The sequence below is a fragment of the Aptenodytes forsteri genome, unplaced genomic scaffold (genome assembly GCF_000699145.1).
Source record: "Aptenodytes forsteri isolate BGI_AS27 unplaced genomic scaffold, ASM69914v1 Scaffold120, whole genome shotgun sequence".
NCBI classification, from domain to species: Eukaryota; Metazoa; Chordata; class Aves; order Sphenisciformes; family Spheniscidae; genus Aptenodytes; species Aptenodytes forsteri.
This window is the reverse complement of record NW_008795938.1, coordinates 946,295-960,591: the sequence shown is the minus strand read 5'-3', so window position 1 is coordinate 960,591 and position 14,297 is coordinate 946,295. Positions and strand designations below refer to the sequence as shown.

General features: G+C 40.6%; 1 protein-coding gene across 1 annotated transcript in view; it reads right to left on the bottom strand.

The window, feature by feature from the left end:
* Positions 1-14,227, bottom strand: part of LIFR (leukemia inhibitory factor receptor alpha) — a 55,185-nt gene extending 40,958 nt beyond the window's left edge. The window contains exons 1-2 of the mRNA XM_009285157.2: positions 14,208-14,227; positions 6,161-6,269 (exon numbers count right to left, since the gene is read on the bottom strand). The gene's annotated coding sequence lies outside the window, so the exon portion shown is untranslated. The remainder of the gene's footprint in view (positions 1-6,160; positions 6,270-14,207) is intronic.
* Positions 14,228-14,297: the final 70 nt, after the last annotated feature.

Here is a 14,297-nt window from a genome sequence, read left to right as displayed (position 1 = left end):
AGTACCTGTTGGACAGCACAACACACAGAAATACACACACAGAAACTGAGACCCTTACGACTTGCCTTTAGAAAGAAAGGAAGATATACAGAAGCAGCAGCTGTCAAATAGTTTAATCATAGCAATGGATACAATTTTGAGAAGGATTTGGAAAGTACAATGGAAGACTCCTTCAGGTTACTCATGTCAACCAAAAAAAAAAACCACCAAAGAAGAACAAGCCAGGTGGCTTATAGGGAGAATTGGGAAGAATATCCCTGCTGGGACAGCCGGGCTGGAGAGAAAAAAGAAGCGCCAGTGATACTGAAGAGGCAGAGCAGTGGACTGAAAGGGCAGAACAAAGTAAAGAGACGCTCTAGAAATCAATGATTTATATTTACCACAATTAAAATTGAACTTACTAGATGACATTTTTTGGGTTTTCAAGCTAAGTATACATTTTGCTGAATTATGCCTGTTTTCAATTAAACCGCATGCTAATTTGGAAACTGTTAGTCCTACTGGAGTCATTTGCCATGCCTTGCCCAGCGTACACCATGCAAGAGTGGTCCCCAAGCCAGATGCTGCATTTGATGTTCCTAGCGTGAGATTTTCAGAAGAACACAGAAACTTTCAAAATGAAAACTGGGTGTCTAACTCCTGAGTTTGGAAGTCCTTGCCCATATCAGTTAGCCACCAGGCACGTGGTTAAATACAAGCACATCCATCACTACTAGGAGCACAGCACTGCTCTCCAGATGGTAACAACAGAAAAAAAACTCTTCTGAGAAGCACAGTGAATCCTAATACTTCCAAAAATAGACTAAATATGTTTTGGGATATCCGCAAGCCTACATTATATATTAGGCAAATGTTATTATAGATTACCCCCTAAGCCTTATTAGACATTAGAGAAAGCATGCTAGAGAGGCCTGGATTGCAGTCGAGTAAAGGTTGACTTCACTCTGCAGCTATTTCCTCAGCAGGGTCTGTCCATCCAGCTGCAGTTTCATCAAGCTTGTAAGGACACAGTATGCTGAGACCTCACCTCCTCATTCTGAGTGAACTGAAGCTGGGCAGCCTGTTCAAAGGTTATTGCAGGGGTAAGAGGACAGACAAAGCATTATCAGATAAGCCCGACTTCCTTAGGAAGTCAGCTCAAATTAACAAGCACAGATTCTTCTGCCATAGAGGTGCAGATGGAAAACACCTAATCATCTGAACAAAGAACAAAGCAAAGGGGTGAAGGTTAAGGCCAAAAGAGAAATTTTGATCTTCTAGGCTATTGTGCTGCGAAGGAGAAGGAAACAGCTCAGAGTCATTTACACGCTAGCATTTTAACCCATTCAAAATTTTTTTTGATACTTACTACAACTGGCAAATTAATACTGCAATAAGGTGAAGGATTCAACTTATGTATTTGTGTAAATCAGATACAGCTACACACACTTCCTGATATGCTTGAATTTGGTGACCTCATGGTCAACACACTTCCTTGAATTCTTGCGCTTCGCAACGCAGCATGGAACAAGTACACTGAGCAAAGGCACACAAGTCTGATTACTTTGCATATATAAAAACACCTCTTATCATGAAAGGCTACCCACTATGCCTTTTCAACACTTAATACAGGTACAAAGCATAGAAACAAATGTACCTTTTTTGCAATGCATAAACCTAGAGTCAAATGAAAATACAGAGACTTGCGCTTCGCAACGCAGCATGGAACAAGTACACTGAGCAAAGGCACACAAGTCTGATTACTTTGCATATATAAAAACACCTCTTATCATGAAAGGCTACCCACTATGCCTTTTCAACACTTAATACAGGTACAAAGCATAGAAACAAATGTACCTTTTTTGCAATGCATAAACCTAGAGTCAAATGAAAATATAGAGGTTTGCCACTTCTCCAGTGCTTGCTGCATTTTACTGATACGTAAGTGAAATTAAACACAAACCAAACATTCCAAAGCACATTTCATTTTTTTGGCGGTACTGTTAGTCTCTGCGTAGTTCTCAAGACAGCGTATCTTCAGAGGAAAACATCATTTGCCCACATTGTCAATTGTGCTTTACTGCATGTGAGGTTCAAGGGCCAGACCACGTCACTCAGACTTTACAAAGAGGGCTGCAGAAAAAAATTGCTGTTCCTCAGAAGAGTCATGTTATCTACATAATTCTGTCCCTGCCGGTTCTCTTCAGCTCATATGTCCTTATGAACTAATAAACATTAAAGAAATTGACCTTATTAATGAAGGAGTTTATTTTCCTTAATCTCGCAATGTCCAAAAACTTATTTTGAACTATATGACCTTTAATCTTCTTTCCATCACAGGAAAAGCCTATTTAGTTTTATAAGAGAACACTGATAATTACTGAAGCAATTCCAAGTGTTTTTTTTTAAAACAACCGGCAATGACCTAAAGGTTGGAATCCTTCATTGTTTACAATGAAACCATGGTATTTGAATTATTTTTAAGGTACAATGAACCAAATCCAAAGAAAGTCTGTCTTCATGTGTACAAACAGCATATAAATAGATCAAATGCTGAAATGCGGCTTTCACATTAAATAATATATTGAGAATAACGAGCAACGGTTATGCAATATCCTTTTAGAGTGAATGTAAGGAATGAGAGTCACTTACGAGAAATAAATTGATTTTTTAGTAATCGAGGGAATGGGTAATTCCTGAAACCAGAGATCTATATTTTCTGATAAATTCTCATTGTATTAATCTTTCTTGAGACTTTAAAAGCTCTCATGCCCTGCTGTATTTCCACTCTTAGTAAGTACCAGACATGTCACATGAAGACATACTGCAGCATGTTATCATGTGTAGATTACCCTTCCACTGGGGTGAGCAAATACTTTCCTCCCTGGTCCACTCCCAAGTTGGCACTTAAGTGCTGCCATTCCCCTTCCAACCTCTCCAAAGAAGGAAGGTCTACGATATAGTATGACATTATCAGAACAAGTCTGCCCATGCATAATTACATAGCAGTTGGCATTTATTTCTTTCACATACTGTTTTAGTTGTACCTTATTCCCCTCCAGCTTTGCATTTATGCATATACATGCATATCCTCCTTTTAAGGCGGCAAAGTGTAGGAATTAATCTTAAGTACTCAGAAATACAAATATTGACATCCACAGTTGATATGCACCAGAGCTGGTCTCTTTCCTAATTAGCTTTCATAGACCCAAGAGTGACCATTGCCAGGCTATAAAGAATAAATATTAACTCCTGCACTTGTGCATGCCTGTACACAGACACAGCTCCCGGAAACTGAGACTCACTCTCTCTCCCACACGCACGCCTGCTCATGGTACCCTCTCATTCTCTTGCTGTTCACAGCCTTCATTGGAGCCATGGACCCAAAAGACATGCAGGCACACCTAATCCAGCTGTGTAAAGCTAATACTACTCCTCCTTGTCCGCTCTGCTCCTCTCACAAAGGTCTCCAGGTCCCTGCAAGGGACTTACGGTCCACTTGTGGATCAGTTCTCATAGCAGCACAGTTAGCAACCCAGCGCCTCAACATAAACTGATTAATTCATGTAATCCTTTCTACCCCTCTAATAGGCTTTGACACCTCCAAAATACAGCCAGCCTCAGCTCAGTTTTACTGTACTCCTCCATGTTATCCCCAGCTCTACAAACATGCGGCACTTCCTTAACTGTATTGCCCTAACTGAAATAAATCACTTACTGCAACGCCAAAGGCACAAGATGTAGTTGTTTTACAATGAAATTAACACCTGGTTTTCCATTTCAAATAATTTAGGCTGAATATTCAGTTTAGGCAGAACATTGTTTAAAAACAAAATATATAAAAATGTTCAAATTTTGTTTCAATTTCTGCTAAATGACTTCAAATACGATTCAAACATCGACTGAGATCTCTCAGTCCACAAGAGTGAAAAAGATGCTAAAAAATTCCTAAGTTTATTCAGAATACTCCAAATGAGAGGTTTACATCTTGTCTGTTGGTTGGATTTGTCTATCTTAGGAAGTTTCTTGATTTTGCTTGATGTAAATAAACTAGCTTTTCAGCTGTTTCATGGAGGGTCTCAGAATGGAAAATACTGCTATAAAGTACTTTGCAGAGGGATAAAACACTTGAGCAAACTCTGCGCCATTAAAATAATGCTCAGCAAAAGGAACAAAGCAATGAAGAGCTGAACGTTTTAAAATAACAGGCAAGATGGCTAGGACCCATATGTATCATTTTTATTGCTGTAAAATAAAGCAATGTTTTTCTGTCATCCCTTTTATAACTTAGCAAAAGCAGTGAATTGAGTGCCTGTATATAACTCAGCAAGTGCTGAGACAGCAGTGTCTGTAAGGCTAATGATGCCGCACCTCATTTAAAAGCAGCTCATAGAAAATTGAGACTGCTACTAATAAAATAGAGAGTGAGTCAGTTCCACAAATCTCTCCTGACCTGATTCACACTTAGAATAAGAATACAAAACAGAAGTTTTCACAGCCACAACTGCACTTTATCTCACATCTTCACATAATTTTTACATGACCATCACTACCTCATCTGTAACTTGCATCTGCCTCTTCTCCCTCAATCCTCCCTTGAAAGCAAGATTCTTCTCCTGAAGATTTTTTTTTTTTTTGCTTTCTCTTCTCAAGGGTGACTATAAAAAAGGGCTGTGAAGAGGGAAAAACAACCTTGGATTTTACAGACACAAGTCATTCCAACTTTGCTATGTTTAACAGGGTTCTTCCTTCCTGCTATTATTAGTAAATCTCACGGTTTACTTCTCTCAGTACTGAGCTGGCAGATGAGGTACAAAAGAAGAAGGATTTCTTACTTATTAGCTTCTGTCACCAATAAATCCTGTATACCTACACACTGGCATGGAAAAATCTCTTCCTGTGGAAGGCTATTCATCACACTTTTCATGCATTGTTGCTGATACGTTTAACTTTTTTGTTTCACGACTCAGCAATGAAGCAGCTATTGTTTCCAAAGTGCTGAGCAAGTCCGACTGTGGGAACAAGAGACGTGCGATAATTCTCAATGGTTTCTCTGCTGGCTGCAGATTGAGGTGCCCAGGCACGGGGGGAGAAGGCGGGGGCGAGGGGGAACCTAACTGCAGAGAAGAGACAGTTAATTGGACAACTAATCTTTTGGTGTAGTTATATGAATATATAGTATATGTTGTGTGTATATATATATAGTATATATAGTTTAATTTTAGTTTCTATTCCAGTATTTTATCCCTTAGGAAAATTTCTGCTCTTTATGCATCTAATCAGGTCCATCCAGATATATAGGGCACGATTCACAAGGCCAAGCACGTTCTTATAAGCTTACCTGTCTAAGTCCAGAGACCAGCAAAATCTCTAATGTAAATTTCATGGTATGAAACACCAACATCTCACTTTTTCTTCCTTTTGTGAAATCCTCTTCTAGAAAAGCTCGTGCCAATCTCACCATGAAGCAAGTCATTAGAACCCACATAGCATTTAAAAATAACACCACCTCAAACATCTTTGGAGAGTACTCTGCTTTTCCCATTTCTGCAATTTTCATATTAAAGAGCTATACACTGGATCTGTACAAGGATCATATTTGCAAACATATTCAGAAGACAATGCATATGCCTCAGGGACATAAATATTTTACTTTAGAATAATATATACAGAAAGTCTTTGTGAGCTATGGCAGAAGAGATTAAAAAGATCAGAGGTACATATACACATTAGGAATGCAAGTGACAAGTATCTTTTTTTCCCAAATAAGAAAATTTAAATAAACAAAAAAACAACTGACTATCATTAAAGATGGTAAAAATTAATGCACATTACTCCAAAAGAAGAGATCAACTGGAGGCAATTATTACCAATACTTGTTAAATTCTCATTAAAGTGATCAGTTTATCAAATATCTGGGTTTAGATTGCAGCATCTTATTCATCTTAATTCTCAAGTCCCATGAAAGCCAAAGCAGCTAAATGCTGTCAGAGATCACCTGTGCCCTCTGATGAGAAGGTATTTCAAAGCCATGGAGTGCTGCTCGTGACTAACTAACTGCTGATTTATGCAAGATAATAAGCCTCAGTAACCACATATATACACATATTGCTCCTGAATTTGCAAACACATAAGTATATGACTAATTCTATCTTATGAATAAAGGTATGCACAAACTTACATTTGCACCGTTGGCAGGAGCCCAGCTCTGCAGGAGCCTGTGACAGACTCAGTCCTTAGTCTTCAGTATGGGAGAGCCGAATGCTGAACTGGGCAGTCACATTAGGTACCTGAAGTTAAAAGATATAATCTGTATCTATATATGAGTTATCGGGAAGAATGCTACACTAGAGGATCACTCAGAAAAGATGTGGAATTTTAAATATACCTTCTGTGTTTAAGTGTGTAGAGAGGAAAATTAACACTATTTTGCTGAAAGCCTGTTAGTGACCTAATTCTACGGGCAGCTATTGTAACGCTGAGTGCTTGCTCCCATTTCTGTCTGCAGTAATCACTGCCCAAACTCCAACCCAGAGTTACCTACTGATTAGCAAGCATGCACGCAGCAGGGCAAAAGGATAATAGACAAGAATCTAATGTTTTCAAGGATACATTGTTCGCGTATTAACACCAGCTGCACCACTCATTAGTTGAAATATGGGGAAGCAACCGGAAAACATTCAATTTTCAAAGTATCAGTTATCAAAAACCAAGCAAAAAAGTACATAAGAGTCACTGAAAATAAAAGTCCTCACAACTTATTCTGTATGGATGAGGCTACCTTCCAAAAGGACTCGATACAACAGCCATTCATTAGCAGTGGAAATGGTTTAATCCATACAAAGTCGATTTATACACAGGATCAAATGATTACTTAGAGAGTTCGGGTCTGAGAGATCGTCTGTTGTTGTAAAGCCTAAAACAATGCAACTATTTAGTTCAACGAGGTTACTTGATCACAGTTCTCAATTACCTACACAGAAAAAGGATAACATAAACCCACAATATATGAGACAGGAGAGTCAATGCCATATAGTAGACCTCCACTGAAAAGTGCGCATTGTGAAAAATAAAGCTAATTAAGTATTGGCAAAGCTTTTCAAGGATGGGGTGAACTGATTGAAATAAAAAATCAGACTGGATGCATTCCTAAAAAAATTCTAAATGTGGGCTCAATACAAGTCTTCCCAGATTAAAGTCTTCGGTTCACATTATACCAACATCAGACTAGATTAGCATAAATCTTGCATAGCTCTCACATTAATAAGTGTTTTAATGATGAAGGAAGACAGTATACAGGGGACAAACTACAGATTTTGAGTTAAGATTTAAAATAAGGGTCACATGACAGCTTGCTGGATCCAGACTGATCCTGTCATTTGAAACATGAGGCAACATTTGGTCAAAAATATCTTCTTTCAAAAATTTCCTAGCATTCTGAAAAAGAAACAGGCCAATCATTTAATTTGGAGGAGAAGGCTGTTCTATATTGGGAATAGTGACAATGCTGTTCTAGCAGATGAATTATGAGTTACGTGCCTGGAGACCTGTACACTAAAGACTTCTCATAGCCATGACCTTTGGAAGAGTATGGAGCAGGGGGAAGGAGGGGAAAAGGAAGAGGAACAGGTAGACTCTAGGGAACAGATATTATTATCCTCAGAACAGCAGAAACCCTAGCAGAAGTAAAAGAGTTTGGTGTTTATGGCCACCTCACATACACAGTACTTCAGCGCTTGTTGCACATAACTCAAGACAACACTGAAGTCTACAATATAAATAAATCACATTTTTGTTTTGTTTTTTCTCTCTCTTCTCCTCTCTCTCTTTCCAGGATTAAACATTAAAAGCTTATCTCCTTGGTTTTAGCTCCAGAGTAGCTGTAAAACCTCAGAGGTTAAACGTCACTTTTGCCGCAAGTGCTGAACTTGATCCAAAACATGAAATATTGTGAAAATTAGTTGTAGTTGGAATACTTGTAACTTACATTCACCTTTGGGCTTCAGAGTCTGCAGAAGCCCCACCTATAATACTGACCACTATAATTTTCTTCTGAAGTTCACTGGATTTAAGCAGCATTTTTGCCCTGCAGTAATATTAAGACCAATTATTTGAGAAAGATTTTTGAAGCTCTGTCCTCACTGATTTTATAGTTAAGTAAGTGAGGCCATTAGATCACGCAGTTCAAGCAGGGCAAATCCATAGTCAGCCATACAAACAGGGTTACACCACATGATGAGCAGCATTGCTGTCTTGGTACAAGAGCTTCCGGGTGACCACGTTAAGTCCCGTTTGGAAGGGAGAAGGGCTGCCAGGCTAAGGCAGATACCACCAGACAGCCAACTGCCTGCCCAGGCCAGCCCCACGCTGAGCAGAGCCATGCCTCATCTCCCACCTGTCCAAATCTCCCTCTCCTCTGGGCTCTCCAAGATACGTGGGATGTGCTGTGCAACTCTCAAACATGCAAGTAATCTGAAATGCAGCTTGCAAGGTTCCAGAAAGCATGAATATCAGAGATGCTCAAACCACCCTGGTGGACTGCAATGTGGAGGTATCTTCACCCCCAGCCTAAGTGCTGCAGACGGGCTTGCCTTCGCACTGTTTGGGACCAACATGTCCAAGTCTGGACTACACCACTTTGCAGCAAATGGCCCAGGTCACCATCTGGCTCCAAACCAGCTTCTTCCATGCTTCTACGTTCAAAGCACTTGAAATGAAGAGAAAGTAGTTTTTAAAGCTTTGGGCTGAAATGTGTGGCATGCCCAAGGGCACAACATGGGGGACGTTTGAGGGCATAAAGCCAGCTGGGATACAGCTCTGCTCACCATGCTAGCCAAGCTTGCCATAGGCCATGTCCACACCATCCAGAATAAACGTTTAACCATGCTGTCTAGTCAACTGAGCCTGCATTTCCTCTTGGAGGGAAGTAATTGATTTATTCAGTGAGCAAAACTAGTTTAGATGGATGGCTGAGGCCCAGAAGTAAAACATGGACCATTTCTGAGCCAGACTGACAGTGTAAACCACCTCCAACCACCCCCATTACTTGTACTTTTATTATACCTTTAAGCAACTTGTGCAATAATGACAAAATTATGCAAGCATAAGAAGCATTCCAGCATACTTTTCAGACTGTTTATCACCTAAAGAAATTGCACAAATACATTGCTTTATTTAAATTTCATGATTATACACTACAAACTACCAGGCTACCTTGATACGAAGCTATCAAGGTTCAGTCAATATTACAAAGCTATTACCAGTGCAGCTATAGGTACACAGCAAGGACAAATATGTATGTCTATTTTAGGAATATATGTATATTCCAAAAGAAAGTGCTGTTGACTGATGATCAAAATGCAGCATGCTATACTGGCAAAGAACACCGGTATAATGTTGCTCATCAATATAGAAGCATCCCCCCAAAAAAAAATCAAAAACGCACAGTAATTCTCTAACCAATGTTACTGCATCAGTGAAACTATTTGGCTGACAAGGAAAATGCTGCAGCATACAAGCAATCCAAAGAAAGCACTACTTTATTCACTTAAGACTTCAGGAAATTTCAGGAGGCTAAGGCTGGCTGAAAGGCTGTGCTTTTTGGTTTTGCAGGAAGCTGCCCCTAAATTGCTGGGTTTACAGGTGAGAAAGGAGACTCTGCTCCCTGACAACACATGGCCCAAGAGAGGGGGAAGCCATCCTGCTCCCAAGTGCTCCCCTAACACCAAGCTGGCAACACAGGCTGCCCATCCTCTGCTGTGGGCTGTGCTATGGGTCTGATTTTTGGCAGGGTAGGAAATGAGGCAGAAGGACCACGGAATTGCTACAGTGCTGTCCTTGTTTCCATGACACGTGCTTTCACGACTTGTGCTCCCTGAGGTAAAAGGCATATTTGGACTCAACAGCTGACAACTCAGCAGTTCTCTGCCTGTGGGATAAGGGAAGGCTGCTTCTGTTGTAGCAACAGTCTTTGACCTCACTCCAATGCCAGCTCCAGACCGTGCATGGAAAGGAGGGGAGACATATGCCCTTCAAAACCTTACACCCTGACCAACATTCATACCGATGGGTTAGGAGTTATTTTTAGTTTAAGCACTTTCTGCTTGCAGTGAAACCTGCTCCTAGGAATGATTCCAAGAGTCGGCAGCAGGGAAAGGCAGACAGCAGCAAAGTGGCAAAAGCCCCTGCTGAGAGTTTCTGGTGCTTGCAGGAAGTGCAAGGACCTTATAGACGCACAGCAGGAGGGCTCCCAGTCTGCAAATTTAGGGACTGCAAATTTTCCAGGGGAGGGAGGACAGCAATGATCAGCAAAAAACTGATGGTGCATATGAAAAAGTCCCTGGATATTCTTCTCAGTATCGCATCAGAACCTCCAGTATCGTTCATTCTAATTACCGTCTGTTAGTTTATAAATCAGTAAGTAAGGCAGGCAAAGAACACGGGAACCTCTGCGTTTGAGAGGGCTGGGGTCTGCCTTGGCGTCCCCACCCCCCAAAGGCAGGGAAGAAAACAGCTCTGGCCATCTAGGAATTTATATGGCCCCAATCATTGCCATGCTAATGACTCTGGAAGAGATCCATAAGATTCTGGAACATGATCCCTGGAGACATTTAAGCACCTATAAAAACTGAACTTTTGATGCTTAAACCTAAAAGAAACATGTTCCAAAATCCCATTTATCTGCAGCTAAATATTAGTGGGAGGAAAAAAAAGAAAAAAAAGAAGAGAGAGGTGATGATAAATTTTTCAGGCATCAGCATGCACAGATGCACAGTATCATCTTTGGCAGGACCACAACACTTGCCTGATGCTTAGACACTCAAGATTCACAAAGCAATTATTCCCCGCCTGTGTCTGCTGATAAAATGTGCGCAGAACCACAGAACCAGGTTCCCCAGAAAAAGCAGAAGCCATTGCTTTTGTTTAAAGACATAGTCAGAAAAAGAAAGCAGAAGTGGTGCTCCCTTTTCTAAGGCAGCCCAGCCACTGCAGCACTCACTGGGGTATGGGAAACACCTCTGACCACCCCAGAGACCACTCAAAGTAACGGACAAGTCAGGATGGAGACTTCTCCACCCTTTCTGTAGATGGCATTTCTCTCTGCAGCTTAAGTAACCACTGACTCAGAGCAGGACTCCGCGTCCTTGTGAGAGGGCGCTCACTGGAAGCAAGGGACCACGGGCTCCAGGTCCTGCTCCCAAGGATTATTTATATCTTTTACATTAAACTGTTTATGGAATGAAATACATCAACCAGCTTTGGGGCATAGAGCACAATCACCTTTCAAGCCTTATCTAGAAGTAATTTATTTTTCTTATTTTTAGACAGAAATTTGATGCCTAACAGTCAAAAAGGAGTCATAACTAAATCTCGGGAAAAGATGCATCGAAACATGAATCATTTCAACTAATTCTAGCTACTTATGGTAACAAGAGTAAAATTTACTTTCATACCTGTTCTCCATGTCTCCCTGCATGCAAATCAATGTCTAACTCAGAGAGCAACAGCGTCCCCTCTCAAAGAACCATCAATATCTCATTTGAGTTCTCAATCCTTCCACCTATGCGAGTATCTTTAAACCTCCCTCATCAGACCTTTTCTACTGCTAATTAACATCCCTTCACTTGAATCATCTCTGTATTTCAACATCAGTCTGAATCTAAGATAACGGTGTCCTACATCAATACGTATTACTGAAAATGGAACAAAACTAAGTCCAAAAAGTTTCCTGATTTCTTTTTTCCTGTTTTACCTTCCATTATCCAAAAGCTGCCTTTCAACAGCTTAAATAAGCTCACTGCAAGATAATATAAACTATCATTTAAAACTGTATCAGATCATTTTTACTTTCATCCAACAAATGTATCAACACAAGAGGAACTGCTGAATTCAGCATCCTCTGCATTCCTATGAGCACTAGCACATAGCGTGAGTGGAAAAGAACCTCATTTACCTGGTCACATCATCTATTGGGTCATTTGCAGAAAAATATAATCCATCTGCATCAGCCTTGTGATGCACTGCACTCTGCAACATAGAGTCAGTATTTATAAACATCTAGATTGTTTAAGACTGCCAGACACTTTCTTCTTGAGGTACCATTTCATCTTTCAGGCGGAATTCTTACCAACATACTGAGTTTAAACACATCTTCTCCTAAGGCACAAAACTTGCTGTCAGTCACCCACTGGATTAAACAATCTAATATTCATGCTCTAAGAGAGCCGTTTCTAATAGATTTACAGACTCTGTTCTAGCATTACCTACGGATATTAATAAATTCAGATTTTTTCTGAATGTTTACTAAAGCCCTGAGCTGCATGATGTTGAAACAGATGTGACCTTATAGCCATAGATCATAACTCATCAAGCACTTGAAAATTAAAGCCCTGCTAAAGTAGCAGCAGCAGCTTTGCCACCTGTCAAAATAAGTTTCTCTCTCTTTCTTGGAGATCATCTCCACCCATATGGCTGTTCCCACGTATTCCTGACTTGCCTTCGGCAAGTCTGCAAGAATGCCCTCACCTAAAGGTTAAGTCTCTCCCTGTCCTCAGCACACCTGTAAAGGGATTTTGCACAATCTAACTCATAGATAGTGCTTGCCACTGGTTGCTCTAAGTGACTAAAGTGATATGTTTGGAGAGTGCACGATGGAAAGTGTTATCACTTAATAACACTGATAAAAGTTTGAATAGGTAAAACAGTGATAAGATGAAAGGATGCGAAGACTAAGTAAACAGAAAGCAAAATCAAACAAAATCAGGTGATCTACTGACTGCCTAAAAGCTATACTCCAAACCAGCTCCAAGTTAGTGATTTTTAAGCTCTCCATTTGTGGACTTCTGCAACATTTTCCAATTTAGATACATAGCCCTGCAGCCTACTGACACTAGATTGTCTTAGTAGCCTCAGCAGACCGCTCAGAAGTAACCTGCAGACCCTATCCAGCTAATGACAGGCAACCCATGCCTGCAGATACTGCACTACTCGTTCTGTAGATCCACTCCCTGCATTTGCTTCTGTCTCCTCCACATCCAAATCCTCCCCCTCATCAAACATAATTCTTGTTTTGATCTTGATTCATATTGGAGCCAAATCCAGGAGACTTCTATGCGCATGCTTACCTTTATCACCAAAAAGGTACCAAAATCAAAGCTTATCTTTTTCACCAAACCCATACAGCATACAATGGTTGAGAAGTTAGGGACAAGCACAGACTTTTTGCAGATCGAGGCATTCATGCATTCTTCCTTACAGGATGCACAAAGCTTTATATATGAAGCACACGTACACTGGTGGAGCTCCATTAAACAACATACTGTCTCAGCTGACATTGCCACATGCTGATTTGAGAGGGAACATGGCATGACATGGACTTTAATCTTCCCCACAGCTACTAAACCTGCTAGGTCTGATTAACAGTCTGCAGTCATGCTGTGGAGTTGAACTAAGGGTTTAAGAAGAATTTAAAGAATTCTTTTACAGCGAGGAAAAAAGGCAGAACGGACTTCCAGGTGAGATGTCAAAGGCAGGTCACATTGCCTTACTTAGGTAACAAGCTAGGGTTCAAATACAGCAGAAGCAACTCAATGCCCATGCTTCCCCCAAGGGAATTTGACAGGACGTGGCCAGCTTGATTGTGGAATATGAATATTTGACTACTTTTGCAATGGAGATTTTAAGTGTTAAAGTCTGTGGAAAAGAATCAAAGTGACAGTTCCTACACAACAGCTCACAGCCTAAGTTTCCCTGGCACTACAAGATTATAGTATCCACCCAGAGCTTTACTCCCATTTATAGCAAAGTTCCCCGGCATCCACCACTGATTACAATTAAAAACCAAACAAACCACGTATATCACCAATTCCTACCAAAGCAACACACAGCATGCCAGCAGAATATGCCCAGTTGAAATTTACTTACACAAGTTGAATTTTAACAAGGGAATGACGTTCTTCCCAGAACTACTTCAGAGGCTTAAAGAGATCTTTTTTAAACACAATCTCTAAATACATTAGAAATTCAATCACTCAAAAATAGACGCAGCAAGCTGCCACTGCGCCGGTGTCCCTGTACAGCCAGTGAGAACCGAGGCGCGCAGCATGTCTGGATGCTCCCCAACCGCAGAAGGGGCTCCAGATTCCACTCCCAAGCTCCCCTTTTTTGGAAAGGCGCTACTTATTTAAAAAAAAATTAAAAGCACAAAAAAAGGCATAAATATTATTTACCCACTGTTCAGTCCTTGAACCAACCAACCAACCTGCCGGCCAGCAGAACGAGCTGTTGACAAAACACAGCCTCTATTTAAGCCGCAGGCC